Genomic DNA, 17,804 nt, shown 5'->3' with positions numbered 1-17,804 from the left:
TGTAAGGAACTGCACTGGAACATGGCATAATGCATCAAAAACACACTAGAATAATATATATATATATAATATATATATATATATATATATATATATATATATATATATATATATATATATATATATATAACTCCCAGGAAACTTTGGGAAAAAATAAAACAAAGGATAAGATTACCTTTTGGAATATGTTACATCCATATTTAGCGTGGAACATGTTCCAGCAGCTACAGCTTTCTCCTCCCAAGTGACAGTGGGTGGGCACCTACTGTCATTATTTGAAAATTCCCTGGCTGTGCAGGGCAAATCATTGATTCACGATGCTCTATGAATGGGAAATTACAAGTACCAACAGCCTCTGCTGCTTTCAGCTTGCAGTTCCAAAGAACTACCATGGTGCTGTTGAAGGCTTTGGTAGTTCATTGTCTCTTCCTGCCCGTATTAGGTACAAGCAGACAGATACACGAGTCTGCAGGAGACCTGCGATCTGCTGATCGTGGGTGCAATTCTTTACAGGATCCAAGAAAAAAAAAAAAAAAAAACACGTATTAAACGCATGTTTACCTGCAAAAATATGTGCATTTTTTAAAATGTATCCTTTAATGTGGGGTTGACTTTTTTTCTGCCCAAACACTCCTCTTCTGAACAAGTTTTATTTTCTGCTTCTAAACGCCTGTAAATACCCATGTGTGCATAGGCTAGTTTAGCGGCAGAAAAAAAAAAAAAAAAAGAGTGTAAAACGCCCATAAAAGCAGCACGTTTGACAACCTTTGTGTTTGAGGCCTTAAAGCTCACCACACACCTTACAATCTCCTTTAGCTCTACCAACTAGCATGTAGTGTAAGGGTTTGCCTGATTGTTTAGGTAGGTGCTCAGAATACATAGTTTTGGTAGACCTAAAATTGGTTATCCTAGGATTGTACAGATAGTAATGTAAATGGTGAGCCTTTTAATCAGCTACAGCACCTACAGTATGTAAATAAAGTGTCAACAATTAAATAGAGCAGGCAAATTACATTGCTGGCGATACATTACTAGAATATGCATGTTAAACTCTGAGCTTTAAGTACTGGCATGTCAATGTAACAAACGTCTTCCTGGCCAATTACAGAATCCTACATTATTAGCAGGACGGACCAAGAGCCACCATTAAGCCTTTCATAGCTGGGCCCACCTCCTCCATTACTGGTTATAAAGTGACATTTAAAGCACAGCAGGAACTGCCTTTCACATATACAACAGTAGGAAAGTGAGGTTATACCTTTCACAGCGTGTGTTCCAATTCTAGCATATAAAACAACGGTACAAAAAAAAAAAAATGCTGTAAAACAAAGTGCATTAAAGAAAATGTGAAATACCTAGCCTTGTCAGTCCTGATGAAGTCCTCATCACTACTGCTTCCGCCTTCTGTGTGTCTGTTTTGATGGTAAACCTCATCAGATGGCCCAGTAGTGATTATAACCTGAGCTAAATGATCTTCAATTTCATAGCACTCAATCCCTGGAAAAGAGGCAAAGTCTAGTTCTACCTCAAGGGGGCTTCCTGCTCCCCTTGCAGGGTCTAAATTGTGCCATTCCACAGGCCCACATATTTCACCGCAGGGATCTATTGGAAACCACATGTCTGATTCTGTGGATGAACTAAAGTCCACCATAGTGGAGGCCATTGAATCATCCAGATAACCATAAAAACTGGTCAGTTCCTCATCAGTCTGGCATTCACCTGCTACCAAGGAGGGTCCTGTTACAGGTTCAAAAACCGTAAAGTCCTCTTCATATCCCCAACCTATATCTATTTCTGAACACAATTCAGGTGCCAACAGGACATCCGGGTCAGCTTCCAATTCCGTGGGACAATTTATTCCCACAACAAACTCTTGCCCTTTGCATGAGGCCTCCAAAGAACTATCAACTCTATCTTCCTTTAATTCAAGGGCAGTCTTCGGCTCCTCTCTACCTTCTGAAATCTCTTCTATGGAGTCTAGTCTAGGATCAGAGGGTGTAAATCCCACCTCAGGCCTGGAAGAGTTCTCTGGCTGCTGTACGGCATTCATTTGGTCAAAACACTTTGGAAAACCTGAAATTTTTTGGCACATCTGCAGCAAATATGGAGAGCAGAGGTGCCCAGCTGCCCAAAGCCAAACCCTGAATCCCCAGGGAACAGACAATGGCCCAGCCTGAGGCCTACACTTAGCTTCTGATCCACCTGCAATGTTATCGACTTGCCCAGCACTGCACAGAGAACTTTTCTTCTTTGCACACAGACATCCAAACCATTTTCCCTCACTCCTAAACATGGGACATAACTCCTGAAAAGGAGAAGGGAGGAGAAGTAGGAAGCAGTGGATGAATGTGTTCATTGAGTGAAACATCTTCAGTAAGGCCCTGTTATAAACCCACATCTAGGCCTGACCATGCCAAAGGGCTCAGCCCTTTCCTCTTACTGCCTTATATCAGTTACCTTGTTTAACCCCTTACTGCAGTGCTCTTTTGCTCTGGAGGTCTAGTGCAATGTTTCTCAACTCCAGTCCTCCAGTACCCCCGACAGGTCATGTTTTCAGCCTTACCATTATTTTGCACATGTGATTTGATCAGTTTCACTGCCTTAGTAATTACCACAGCTGTTTCATCTGAGGGAAATCCTGAAAACATGACCTGTTGGGAGTACTTGAGGACTGGAGTTGAGAAACACTGGTCTAATCAGTGAATGTGAGGTCTTGTTTAGGCACAGATGACTATCGCTGAGTCCCTGATTAGCTCAGTTGCATTGTGTCCTGGTCATTACAGAGCTGAGAATATTTGCATGGTACACAAACAGGTTCTAGGTCTACAAAACTTCCATAAAGGTAATTCCTTGAGTAATAGTACATGCGCCATTACATATAGATTGGAAATTATATTAGAACTTCTTCATAGAAGTCTTAGAAAACATTTACATAAAGTCATTATGGTATTGTGTGTTTACTACAACGCATGAATCGCAGTGTGGTGCTAAACGTTTTGAATGGCACCCCAGAGTGCTAATAAAGCCAATATACCTGCATTGCAGCGCACAACAGTAAATGTGTCATGTGTTGTGGCGTACTGCGTTGAAAAAAAAGGGGTCACGTCTGTTTTTGTGTAAAGATATATAACCAGCCTATTCATAATTAATTGGTTGCCTTAAGGCCAGGTTCACACTAGCTGCAGCCACGGCCCGCAAGAAGGGGGTCCGGTGCGTCCCTGTTCTCCATCTTCAGTGCAAATCAGATCCTAACTTTTGCCTGAATTTGGACCTAAAACTGTGCCAAACACACACACGTGACCGTTGCCACCCCAGAGGTGTGTGAAGCGGCTTCATTGAGAGCTGGTCACAGTCTCCTGTCATGCGAATTGGAAGTGGGGAAACCAAAAAGTGTGAACCCGGCCTAAAGGATAAGACACGTTCCACTCGTATTTAGGGTGGAACACCTAACATGTTCCTGCAGCTGCAGCCTCTCCCCCCCCCCCAATGACAGCATTAGGGCATCTTCTCTGGGCGCCCGCTGTCACTGTTTGCAAATATCCTCTGTGAATGGGAAACTGCAAGCCCTGACAGACTTTGCGGCTGTAGGTTTGTAGTTCTCAATGAACTACCATGGCGCTGTTGAGCACTCTGGTAGTTCATTGTCTATTCCTGTCAGTATGTATCTGCCTGTCCATACAAGGTACGAGCAGACAGATACATACTGACAAGTCTGCAGGAGTGCTGCATGGCACCCGCAATCTGCTTTCCAGGCTCCAAGTAAAAAAAATAAAAATGCACATGCAAGATGTGCATTTATTATTTTTTTTAAAAAAAGGTGAACTTATCCTTTAATGCAGCGTGCTTAAAACACATGCGCCAATGCAACACATTGTGGTTGATTTACTAAAACTGGAGAACTCAGAATCTGGTGCAGCTGTGCATGGTAGCCAATTAGTTTTTAACATCAGCTTGTTCAATTAAAGTAAAATTATAGGTAAAACCTTTTTTTAATTATTCTGGATAGAGCAAGGGAGGGTTATAACCTGTCAGATTTTTTTCACCGTCTGTGTCTCATTGTGGAGATCTCCCTTCACTTCCTGTCTCATAGTCAAACAGGAAGTGAGAGGAAATCCCTGCAAATGAAGGGAATCTCTTGGGGACCCCAAGGTCACCAGAACTAGTGGCCCCATTGGAACATTTCCCTCTATTATTTTTCTGGGAACATCCCTTTTACTTTCACCAAAAGAGAGGGAGAATCGCCCTAATGGAGGGGAGCACAGACAGCAATAAAAACCTGACTGAAATTCTAATTCATCTCTACTCAATCCAAAAAAAAAAAAAAAGTTTTGCCTTTAGTTATACTTTAAAGTGGTTGCAAACAGTTACAAACCACTTTGACCTACAGATAAGCCTGGATTAAGGCTTACCTGTAGGTCCAAGAAATATCTCCTAAACCTATACGGTTTAGGAGATATTTACAAAAAAACAGCCACCGCTGTCTACGGGCAGGCTACAGATCGCAGTGATATGCCGCTCGTGTCGGCTCCAGTGCGCATGCATGGGAGTGACATCATTGCGGCTCCAGCGAATCACAGCGTCGGAGCAGCGAGACCCGGAAGTCACTCGACGGTGGACCGCTTCGGGGGCTTCGTTCTCAGGTAAGTTATTCATAATAAGCTAGTATGCTATGCATACTAGCTCATTATGCCTTTGTCTTGCAGGTTGCATTTTTTTATTTTATTTTTTTAACTGCCTTTACTTCCTCTTTAACCACTTGTGGACCAGGTAGGCTCACTTCCCACTTCTGCGGCAGGTTGGCTCCTTCTGTGAGCCCTGTGTGCGCCCGAAGCGTGTTCCCGGAGCCAATGCGAGTGCCTGGCAGACTGCCGGGCACCCGCAATCACTTATGACAGAGCGAGAACCCGGGATCTGTGTGTGTAAACACATAATTCCCAGTTCTGTCGGGGCAGAGGAGACAGAGTACTAAGTAGGAACAACCATCTCTCTTCTCGTCTAGTCAGCCACATTCCCCCTCACAGTTAGAACATACCTAGGGAACACAGTTAACCCCTTGATCGCCCCCTAGTGTTAACTCCTTCACTGCCTGTGACATTTATACAGTAATCAGTGCATTTTTATAGCACTGATCGCTGTATATATGCCACTGGCCCCAGAAAAGTGTCCAATGTGTCTGTCGCAATGTTGCAGTCCCGATAAAAATCGCAGATCGCCACCATTACTAGTTAAAAAATAATTATTTTTTTTTTTACCAAAAATATTTAGAAGAATACATATCGGCCTAAACTGAGGAAGAAATATATGTATATATATTTTTAATTGTGATATTTATTATAGCAAAAAGTAAAAAAAAAAATGTGTTTTTTTTTCCCCAAAATTTTGCACTTGTTTGTGAAAAAAATAAAAACCGCAGAGACGATCAAATGCCACCAAAAGAAAGCTCTATTTGTGGGAAAGAAAGGACGTCAATTTTGTTTGGGTACAGCATCGCAATTGTCAGTTAAAGCAACGTAGTGCCATATTGCAAAAAATGGCCTGGTCCTTAACCAGGAAAATCTTCCGGGGCTGAAGTGGTTACGTTTTGACAATAAAACCAGGAAGCTGATTGGTTTCTGTTATACTAGATTGAGTACACTACAGTTTTAGTATATAACATCCATTTGGCCTTTAGGGAAGACTTTCTACTGACAGTCTGTGTTACCCGTAGCAACTTGTCAGACTCTGGAGGACTCTATACTGCTCTGGAGGAAGGAAAAATGTAGTTGTTACATGCAACTGTAAGGCCCCTTTCACACAGGCCGGATCCAGAGCTGCCAGATGACAGGTCTCTCTCTCACAGGCAGTGAGACATTGCCCCGATGTGCGGCTGCAGAGATCGGGCAATGTCTCAGTGCCTGTGATTAGCGCAGCGCTGCGCCGACTTCCTGGCGGGCTCTGCATGTGGCATATGCCAACACACCAGAGCTCATCCTTACGGGACAGCTAAATTCTACTATTGCAGCCGGATAGAGCTGTAAACATGCCATGGCTGCCATTTTGACTCGCTTTGCATTGTGACAGGTGGCATCAGCTGCCACATGCGTTCATTATGGTCAATGGGAGTGCACCGCAACCGTGAGCCAAATCCCTCCTAAGGCCTGGTTCAAACCTAGGCATTTTTTAGTGCACTTTCAGTTTTTCAGAAACACACTACAGTCCATTTAACATGGTTTCTTATGGATGTAGTTCACATCTGTGCATTTTATGGAAAGAGATGTTTTTCTGGTTTTTGGTTCCATAGACTTCATTGGATCAGAAACGTATTGAAAATCTCAAAATGCATCTGGAATATGCAAACTACAACCTGCATAGGTGTGAATCAGGTCTTAATGCCTGGCAGCCACCACTCTACAGCCCTCTGAAATCCAGCGCAGATCACTTTTCAGAGGGTAATACACATTGCCGTCTGTGTGCAGGCTCAAATTTCAGCCAGCGCCAGTTAGCACCACCTATTTTGGTGAAAAGCTATTGAACAATTGACTTTTGTCGACGCAGCTGGGTGGGAAATAATCGCTTGAGCAGCACCTGCATCCAGATGCAAGCACTGTTCAGGTATTCTTACAGGGATGGAGTCGGCTGTTAGAATATAATAAACGACAGGGGATAATTCATCCATCTGCACTGTTTAGGAATCTGTTAAGCTGACCGTACATTATACAATTTGTACTGTAGGGCCCGCCTGATTGCATACAAATTGATAGTGTTTAGGTTTGACCTCATAATATATGGTTTTGGTAAATCTAAGACCCCTTTAACACTGAGGCGCTTTTCAGGCGCTAAAAAAAAGCATCTGAAAAGCTCACGAAAACCTATTTCCATTAAAATCAATGAATGCTTTCACACTGGGGCAGTGCGCTGGCAGGGCGAGGAAAAAACGCCCCTCTCCATTCAAATGAATGGAAAGCTCTTCAAAAGTGACTAAAAAGCTTTTCAAAAGCAAATGAAAAGCTCTTCAAAAGCACTCAGTGTTTTACCAGCGGTTTAGAGGCGCCTCATTGTGAAAAGGGCCTAAAGGAAAATTGTACAATGTATGGTCAGTCTTAGGCTACTTTTCACACTTGAGCGTTGCGGCCGCTAGTGGGGCAGTTTTAACCCTCGCTATTGGTCGAAAAAGGGTTAAAACCGCCCGCAAAGCGCTGATGCAGTGGCGCTTTGCAGGGGGGTTTGCTTCGCCAGCCCCATTGTTTTCTATGGGAAGGAGCGCTTTAGGGGCGGTAAATACACCACCCCTACAGCGCTCCAAAGATGTGGCTTGCAGGACTTTTTTGACCGTCCTGCAAGCGCACCGCTCCAGTGTGAAAGCACTCGGGGCTTTCACATTTGACAGACAGCAGCGGCTGTTTCAGGGCGCTTTGCAGGCGCTATTTTTGTCGCTGTAGTGCCTGCAAAGCGCCCCAGTGTGAAAGGGGCCTTAGCCCTTGTACACACGGTCGGAGATTCCGACAACCAAATCCGTCGGAGTAATTCCGACGGATTAATTCCGGAAGAGGTCCGGAAGTGATGTTGCATACACACTGTCGGACTAAGTTGTCGGAAAATCCAATTGTACATAACATGATGACGTTATTTCGTTACGACGGGACTACGGTCAGGCTAGTAGCCAATAGCTTTGGTCTAGGAATTTGATCTGAGCATGCGTGGCACTTTGTCCGTCGGAGTAGGCTACACATGATCGGAGTATGTCCGATCGGAGCATTTTGTCTGAAAATTTTACCGGCAAGTTGTAAAAGTTGGTCCGCCGAATATTTCGACGGAAACAGTCCGATGCAGACCACACACAGTCGGAATATCCGACAAAACGGTCCGATAGCACACATTCCGTCGGAATCTCCAACCGTGTGTACAAGGGCTTAGAGGAATGTATACGTGTATGACCAGCTGAATTTTATTTGACAGATCCTACTTCAGATACTTCAAATACAAGGCCCACTGTATTTTACAACTGTCAGGAATATCAGAAGTAGGTTTTTACTTCATGGAATATAATACTTGGAAAAATACAGTTCTGTTGCAAATATTGCTTGAAAAGAGAATCAGAATCCTTCATATTGGCCACAAATCTCACAGGAGTGTGGAATGTATGGCAGCTGTCACAAGTGGAGGAAGGTTTTTGATCTTGTGTCAGCTGATCCGCATGGCCATTTTCAGGCTGTTCACACCAAATGCATGTATCTTAAGGCCCATACACATGATCAGACTTTTTGACAACAAACACGCAAATTAGCTGTTTTAAAAACCATAGGACTCTTGTACAAAGTACAAACACGCATGCTCAGAACCAATGCAAAAGATCAGACAACAATACAGAAGTTGACCAAAGGTGGCGGTAAAGAGCAGAAAAAACACGTGATTTGGTGAAAGTTGGCTGAAAAAGTCCTGCCGTGTGTATGCAATACAAGTTCACGGCCGACGCCCTTTGTACAATAATCCACGGGAACGTTTTTACAAAGTCCGATCGTGTGTATGAGGCTTTAATATGTACAATGTTGTGGATACATGTTGAATCATGTTAATAATCCCTGTCATCTGACTGGAATGAGAGGATGCAGGTAAATACACTAAAAATTTATCTTTTGATCCTGGGAATGTGTTTCACTGAAAACAGATTTTCTCAGGCTCATTTATTCTGACTGATCTGGAAGGCCTGTTCAACGGGCTTTAGCTTGTATAAAACCAAGGTTTGACAAATTTGCTTTGAATCTAGGAGCCAGTTAAAAAAGTTAGGAGACAGTTTTTTAAATCAGCTGCCCGGAACTGTATGTCTGGGGTATCGGGCAATAGGAATTGCTCACGCCTGGTGCCAAGCGAAAAACGACCGAAAATTAAAAAAACTAAATAAACAAAAAAAATAATACTTTTTTTTTGTTTGTTAAAACTTAGCAAATAAGTAATTTTTCTCCTTCACTAATGGGCACTGATGAGGCTGCACTGAATGGGCCCTGATAAGCATTGATGAGGTGGTACTGATAGGAGGTGTTGATGAGAAATAATGAAGCGCCTATGATAGGCACTGATGAGGCTGCACTGATGGGCTTCACTAATATGCACTGATGAGTCTGCACTAATCAGGTGACACTTATGGGCAATGATGAAGTGGCACTAATCAGCTGCAACGATGGGCACTTATAGGCTGCACTGATAGGCTGCAATGATGGGCACTGATGAGGTGGCACTGATAGGCGGCACTCCCCGTCCACTCACCTGCGGTAAGGAAAGGTTGACAGATCAAGCCTGGAACTGAAACCCCAGCACCTAGCTGTCAAACTGGGAAGGAGATGTCGGAGGTGGGTCGGACAGTGAGAGCATGCAAGAGAAGCCCTCAGCCATGGTCATCACAGCCCTGCCCACCAGATGAGGATGCCGGTTCACACAAAGGAGTGTGCATCCCGCTACAGCAGGCCAAAAAGCCCTCAATTACCAGCCAGCCTGACCTTAGTCCGTGCACCCACAGGCAAACCACATGGGGGGAATACAGAACGCCGCTGCAGTGTAGCCCAGGCGCCAGGACGCAATTTCCAGTTGCCATGGTTTTGTGGAGCCCTGTATAAGAGCAGTGTGAACAGCAAGCTTTGATGAGCTTTTAAAGTACCATTCAGATCAAGTTTAAAAATTAAATACAGATCGTAATGAGAGCTCTTATAGGGTGGCTGCAGGACTCGCTGAAATTCCCGAAACCTCAACCACCCGCAGTGAAAACTCTCTGTTGTGAGAAAATGTGCAGGGGCTGCCATTCAGTCTAAATGGCACTCCCACACATGTAAAAACGCAGCACATTTGCGGGTGTAGGAACTGCAAGGAAATCGCATGGTCAAAATGGTTGAAAAAGGTGCATGCAATTTTTTCTGCAGGAGATCCAGGCACAGCAGCCCATTTACAAACTGGAGCTGAATGGTACTTTTTAAAAGCTTCAACAAAGCTCTGCAAATGCTTTGTCAAAGTTTTCTGTTCACACTGCTCCTATACTGTACAAGCAGAAGCCTGTGTAAAACAGGGCAAAATCCAGCAATCTTAAAGGCACACCTCCCTGGAAATAGATGGAGCGATTTTCTGTCCTGCAACCCAGTGCTGATGAGGAAATCCCTCTTGTGGAGCTATTGTGTTCTCCCGGGGCGGCTGGGGGGAAAAAACGACACACACAGTGATAATTGCTAGTGGCTATAGCCTGCCATATGGTCAGAATCCACCCAGATGCCAGGACCAGCACCTGGCTCAGCCTCCCAGTGATCTGCTGCGAGCCTGAGCCAGATCCATCCCTCCCCCCTCCACAGCCTAGTGCTCCAGTGAGCGCTGGAGGGGCACAGCAGAGGTGACTGACAGACCCGGCCCGGCCCTCAAAGTGGAAGGGAGAACTGAGCAATCAGCCATGTTTGAGTGAACAGTTCTCGCTGCAGAGCTCTGCTTCTGCCTGCTCCTTTTGTTCTACACTTCTAATCTGTTACCGATTCTGGTCTATACTCTGACTACGCTTCTGCTTGTGCCCCTGCATCTGATACACTATCAGTATCTGACCCGGCTTGCTTGATTGTGCTCCTGTCCAGCCTGCTGCTGGTCCTCTGCTAAAAGCATCTGTCTGCCACCAGTGTGCCTCACCAGTCTGCTGCCGCTGGTGCCAGCCTGTCCTGGCTATTGCTGACCTGCCATAACCCAGTTAACCCCACTGTGGTGCTTTGCCAGCTCACTGCTGCCTAGCCTGGACATCATACCAGCTTCACTGCTAGCAAGACCAACAGGCACTTATGCTACTCTGCGCTCTTGGCTTACCTGTCTACTCTATCAGGGGACCAGAGCCAAGGGTGTAAGAGAGGCCTTCCTCAACAAATCAGGCTCCCCACCAGGTACGTGACACTGCGCAACCTGGGGTAACTGATTTGATAATGTTTTCTGGGACAAAAGATTCCACATCTTTCCTGACACAATTCCTGGCCACCTTACATAAATGCTTGATGTGTCTAAACAGATAACCAGCCAACTGATTAATGGAATTAGAACCTAAGCAAGCGAAATTACCACTGTCCTGGATGGCCACAAAAACAAAATGGCACAACTGGAGGGTGGCAGGCCTATTCTTTGGCTGCCTGGCCTTCCTGGATCTAATGAGGACCTCTAATCAATGGTCACAGTTCTGTTACAGGGATTAGCATCAGAGAGTTGCCTCCAATTACATAGAATTTTCCATGCATTATCCAGGAGCTATCCCGACAAACTTCCTAAAGACATTATAGCATGCCTTTACTGCAACCCAGATGGGATTGGCACTCTTTAGAATTCCAAGGCCACCCTTACCAAACTCACCTGGACTTTTCAGGGTAAAGCTTTAGAGCAGTGTTTCTCAACTCCAATCCTCAAGGCACCCCAACAGGTCATGTTTTCAGGCTTACCATTATTTTGCACAGGTGATTTGACCAGTTTCACTGCCTTAGTAATTACCGGAGCCGTTTCACCTGAGGGAAATCCTGAAAACATGACCTGTTGGGGTGCCTTGAGGACTGGAGTTGAGAAACACTGCTTTAGAGATATATAGTTGTGACTCTTGCAATCCAAATGGGATTGGCGCTCTTTAGAATTTTAAGGCCACTGACAAACTTACGAAAGTCATTATAGCATGCCTTTACTGCAACCCAAACGGGATTGGCACTCTTTAGAATTCCAAGGCCACCCTTGCCAAACTCACCTGGACTTTTCAGGGTAAAACTTTAGAGATATATAGTATGCCATTACTGCCCTAAGGAGTGACTCTTGCAATCCGAATGGGATTGGCGCTCTTTAGAATTTTAAGGCCACTCTTGCCAAACTCCCCTGGACTTCCCGTCGTAAAACAGTGAGTTAACGCAAATGAAACCTCTACTGCCGATTTTGCAATCCCGACAATTATTTGGTCCCTCCCTGTGTACAAATCTACCTATATTTCTTTATACTATTACAAATTTGGATATTCAGTAATGAATATCAGCTAAGCAGTGTCCTAGTAGCACCTGTAACAATGAGCTAGATATTCCATCAACCCGAACCGCTAAATCTCCTAATAACTGATCGGAGCTCACTGCACAATTTTGGTCAGGATTTCCAACACGCATTCATATTCCTTCCCTCCTCCTGTCTCTCATTTATCCCCTCGCCCCCCATCCCTGCCAACTCTCTGCCCCCTGAAATGCCTGTTGTACCTAAAAAGATTATTTCCTTTGCCAAATGGCCCTGGAGCTTATAGCATATCCATTCAGCTAGCTGAACACTATGATAAATTCAGAAACAAATGAAATATGAAAATGTTATTTGCCAAAAAAATAGCTACAAACTTCTTGTGAGACTAAAGTACATCAAAGGCAGAAAACTGATTCTAAATTGGCATGTCCCCTTTGCTTGCTATGAGGTTAAACCAGTTTACATACGGTGGTATGCCGCACACTTTTGCGTGCCGTCCTGGAGAAGGACATGCATGGTCATAATCTGTGCCTCCAGCACATCTGTATATGTGAAGACAGAAATTTGATCCGTTCCAGCTTTCTATGAGTTTATCTGAGGTTGTGGAGTAATGCGATAGGAAATTGGCTTGTTTAAACCAGTGGTTTCTGCCTCCGACCTATTAATCTGATCCCTGAGCATTCCTGAGAGCAGCAATAAGATGGAGCTGTTCGATCCGCGGTATGGAATGCCAAATTTTATAGTCCATGATCCATCACACTTGAGTGTCTAATATGGCAAATATTTTAGCGCACTTTTAAAGAAAAAAAAAAATAATTATAATAAAAAAAAGAAAAGAAAAGAAAACAATGAAAGGAAAACCCAACTAAATCTAACCATAATCCATAGTCTAGCCATAACCTTCTTGGCCAGTAGTAGGCTGACAATACAGAAAGGCCTTGACAACATTGTGTAAAAAGCATTAGTTTGAGAAAGGATTTTCCAAAATACAGCCTACTACAAGATTTTACTCCACCCGCGGAAACCTATCCTGTGTTTGTGTTTTTTGACAGTGTGGTTGGGCTGACTGCCAGCACCATAACAACCAATGACGCTGAGCGGCCAGGACGCAGTCGGGATGATTTCCTAAAACTGGAGGGTGCAAAATCTGGTTCAGCTGTGCATACCAGCCAATAAGCTTTAAGGCTGGGTTCACACTGCTGCGGTGACGAGAATCGGATGTGATTCGCACCGCACTGCAGTGCAAATCACATCCGATCTCTGTGCGGTGCGAGTTCAGCCATACAGATAGTATGGCTGAATTCGCATCGCACCCGGCCCAAACTCGCACAGGACCCTTTTTTTGGTCCGCAGCAGAATCGGATCACATGGGTGTTCACACTATGCGATCCGATTCCTGTCCGAGTTTGCAGATCGCACTGCGATATGCAAACTGATCTGGGGGTGTCATTAACGTTTCATTGACGCTCCCAGCAGTTCGCATAGGGCAGTGTGAACTGCCGGCGGGAGGCATGAGATGCGGGAACCCACAGTGGATTTGCAGCATTCCCGCATCGCTGCAATGTGAACCTAGCCTAAAGCTTGTCAAAGCTTAACCTGTTGCCGACCAGCTGCTGTTGTTGCAAATCACAACAACATAGGTGTACTTCGGCTGCTTTAAGAGCTGTTAGAGGCACGCGTGCCCGCGGTGCAACGCTGATGCGCATGGCCAGCGGCCCGGGATGTCCTCCGACAACCCACGATCGTTCCACAGAGAGCCAGAACGGCATCTGTCAATGTAAAACAGACAGATCCCCGTTCTGACAGAGGAGGAGAGAGAGATCCGCTGCTCCTAGTGATCAAGAACTGCGATCTCTCTACTCCTCTAGTCAGTCACATCCCAGGGAACACAGTTAACTTCCCTACCAGTGACATTTACACAGTAATCAGTGTATTTTTATAGCACCAATCGCTGTATAAATGTCAATGTTCCCAAAAAAGTGTCAAAAGTGTCCCATCTGTCTGCCGTAATGTTGCAGTCCTGCTAAAAATCGCTGATCATCGGCAATTTAAAATGCCATCAAAATATGCCATATTTTGTAGACAACCAATCAATATACGTTTATTGCGATATTTTTTATTTTTTTTAATCAAAAATATGTAGGAAAATACATATTGGCCTAAACTGATGAAGAATTTTTTTTATTGGGATATTTATTATAGCAAAAAGTAAAAAATATTTATTTATTTTCAAAATTGATTGTCTTTTTTTGTTTATAGTGCAAAAAAGAAAAACCGCAGAGGTGATGACATACAACCAAAAGAAAGCTCTATTTGTGTGGGGGGGGGGGGGGGGGGAAGCACATTTTTGTTTCTGTACAAAGCTGTATGAACACGCAATTGTCAGTTAAAGCGACACAGTGCCCTATCGCAAAAAATGGCCTGGTCAGAAAGTGGGTAAATCCTTCCAGGGCTGAAGTGGTTAATTGACAAAAAATCCTGAATTGAATTGATTGGTGTCTATGCAGAGCTGTACTCTCCAGTTTTAGTAAATGAATCTGTGGCATCATTCATTGCTATGGTGCTGGTGGCCGGTCTGACTATACCATGGAAACATATAATGGTGATTTAGGGTGATGGCATCCAGGGTGACCCCATCATCCATAAGAAGACCTGCTCTGCCTCCCATCCTCTGTCCAGACCTGCTCTGCTTCCAACATCTGAGGGCTCTCATGTGAATGGGGGGCTTTGATGTGAAGGGGAAAATCTTAGGTGAAAAGGGCTTTGATGTGTAACAGGGCCTCAGATGTGAAGGCGGCTCCAATTTTAGGGGAGTACTCTGATGTTATAGGGGGCTTCTGATGTGAAAGTGGGACTCTAATGTGAAGGGGGCTCTGAAATTATGGGGGGATTCTGAAGTGAAGGGAGACTTTGATGTAAAAGAGGGGTTCTGATGTGAAGACGGCTCTGATATGAAAGGGAGACTTTGAGTTGATGGGAATACTTGATGCAAAGAGAGTACTCTGATGTGAAAAAGGGGCTCTTGATGGGAAGGGGGAGTTTGATTTGATGGGCGTATTCTGATGTGAAAAGGGGGTTCTGATGGTAAGGGGGACTCTAATGTGTTAGGGGACTTCTGATATGACATTATGGGGGGGGGGTTCTGAAGTGAAGGAAGACTCCGATGTAAAAGGGGGGGGTTCTGATGTGAAGACGGCACTGATAAGAAAAGGGGGCTTTGATGTAAAGGGGGACTTTGATTTGATGGGGATACTCTGATGTGAAACGGGGTACTAAAGGGAATGAGGACTTTGTTTAGATGGGAGTATTCTGATGTAAATGGGGGCTCTGATGGAAAGGGACACTTTGATTTGATGGACGTATTCTGATGTGAAAGGGGGTTCTAATGGGAAGGGGGACTTTTATTCGATGGGAGTATTCTGATAAAAGGGGGGCTCTGGTGGGAAGGAAGGCTTTGATTTGATGGGCATATTCTGATGTGAAAGGGGGTTCTGATGGGAAGGGGGACTTTGATGGGAGTATTCTGATAAAAGGGGGGCCCTGATGGAAAGTGAGACTTAATGGACATATTCTGATGTGAAAGGGGGGCTCTGATGGAAAGGGGGACTTTGATTTGATGGGAGTATTCTGATAAAAGGGGGGCTCTGATGGGAAGGGAGGCTTTGATTTGATGGGCATAGTCTGATGTGAAAGGGGGTTCTGATGGGAAGGGAGGCTTTGATTTTTTTGATGGGCTTATTCTGATGTGAAAGGGGGTTCTGATGGGAAGGGGGACTTTGATTTGATGGACATATTCTGATGTGAAAGGGGGTTCTGATGGGAAACGGAGGGCTGACGTGATGTAGGGTTTCCAAAAAAGTAGTTACAGCATTCATTTAAATTTTATTAATGCATTTATAAATTGTATTTTTCAGCCTGCGAATATTTGTAAAATATACAACATGGCCCTCGTGCTGAAAAGTTTGGATACCCCTAGATTAGAAGATAATCAAAGAGTTTTAAATAATATAGGAAGTGTAACAATAAATGTGGGGATTGGTACATAACATTTCGGGTACCATGCAAATTTCATCTTCACTTGTATGCCATCTGAGTAGAATAACTGACCCCCCCCCCCCCACATGCCATCTTCCAGTACACTTTGTAATATTAAAACATCAGTGCTGGTGAATCGCATGGTTCACTTCATTTAATTAGCCAGCCTATTATGTCAATATGACTTTGCAATTCTGTAACAGGCTTTTCTGCCAGAGATTATGATCAGCATGCAGGAGAGACACTAATCTGATTATCAGTTCCCTAGCAACAGATTCCCCTTCATCTGCAGCGTTGGTTCTAGTCGCCCATCACCATGCCTCCAGATATTTCCTTTGCTGAATCACAGGTGTCTATTTATCACAGAACGTCAGCCACAGAACTGGGCACAACAAAGCTACCGGGAGATGTGTCACCGTGGGGGAGAATTGGATTCCGCTTCCACTACACAGACGTGCTTCAATGGCTTAGTAAATGAGGGTCTATTGTCTGCGTCTATAATTCCCCAATGTATAAATAGAACTCCCCAGCATCAGAAGACGCAATTTACAGCATTTAGAAACAGAGTATTGTGTTACTTACTGTTCCTCATAGAAACTGAAATGTGCATATTTTATTACAGAAAACCTCATCTTCATTGCATAGCTGCATCAATTAACATTGGCCTTTGGCAGAATATTTCATACTGCTGTATAGTGATGAGCAAACCCGGCAAAATCTGGTTGGCTGGACATTTGATGAACCTGCCAGGGAATGTGCTGACACCACGGGAGCCCACGGGAGCCCAATCCTGTTATTGTTTTCTGGTCTTTTTCAAAGCTAATTTGCCAGCTTTTGTTTAAAAAAAATGCCCTGGCCAGCTGGACACTGCCATGGGGGACACGTACCAAAGCAAAATAAAAATTACCGTATTTATCGGCGTATGACACACACAGGCATATAAAACGCACATTCATTTTAAGATAGAAGTTTCAGGAAAAAAACGTACATTTTAAATAAGGAACTTATAATGGTCAGTGCCCATCTACAGCCCCACCATTGCCATCAATGCAGCCTGATCAATGCCCATCTGCAGCCTCACCGTTGCAATTAATGCAGCCTGATCAATGCCCATCTACAGCCTCACCATTGCCATCAATGCAGCCTGATCAATGCCCATCTACAGCCTCACCATTGTCATCGATGCAGCAGCCCCACCATTGCCATCTATGCAGCTGCCTCACCATTGCCTTCAATTCAGCAGCCTCCTCATTGCCACCAATGCAGCAGCCTCACCATTGCCACCAATGCAGCAGCCTCACCATTGCCTTCAATGCAGCAGCCTCACCATTGCCACCAATGCAGCAGCCTCACCATTGCCACCAATGCAGCAGCCTCTCCATTGCCACCAATGCAGCAGCCTCACCATTGCCACCAATGCAGCAGCCTCAGCATTGCAAACAATGCAGCAGCCTCAGCATTGCAACCAATGCAGCAGCCTCAGCATTGCAACCAATGCAGCAGCCTCAGCATTGCAACCAATGCAGCAGCCTCAGCATTGCCACCAATGCAGCAGCCTCAGCATTGCCACCAATGCAGCAGCCTCCCCATTGCCACCAATGCAGCAGCCTCCCCATTGCCACCAATGCAGCAGCCTCCCCATTGCCACCAATGCAGCAGCCTCACCATTGCCACCAATGCAGCAGCCTCACCATTGCCTTCAATGCAGCCTGATCGATGCCCATCTACAGCCTCACCATTGCCTTCAATGCAGCAGCCTCACAACTGCCATCAGTGCAGCCTGATCGATGCCCATCTGAAGTCTAGAGGGG

General features: G+C 44.7%; 1 protein-coding gene across 3 annotated transcripts in view; it reads right to left on the bottom strand.

Moving 5' to 3' along the window:
- Positions 1-17,804, bottom strand: part of LARP6 (La ribonucleoprotein 6, translational regulator) — an 82,070-nt gene that overhangs the window by 16,248 nt on the left and 48,018 nt on the right. The window contains exon 1 of one of the 3 annotated variants that reach the window (XM_077472489.1): positions 1,356-1,450. The exons of the other annotated variants lie outside the window; for them this stretch is intronic. The gene's annotated coding sequence lies outside the window, so the exon portion shown is untranslated. Of the gene's footprint in view, positions 1-1,355; positions 1,451-17,804 lie in introns of those variants that run through there. 3 annotated transcript variants of the gene reach the window in all.

This window comes from Lithobates pipiens, unplaced genomic scaffold (assembly GCF_037356315.1).
Source record: "Lithobates pipiens isolate NorthernLeopardFrog02 unplaced genomic scaffold, aLitPip1_a1.2 Scaffold_8, whole genome shotgun sequence".
NCBI lineage: Eukaryota > Metazoa > Chordata > Amphibia > Anura > Ranidae > Lithobates > Lithobates pipiens.
Note: the sequence above shows the minus strand (reverse complement) of the source record. Positions and strands in the feature narration are given on the sequence as shown.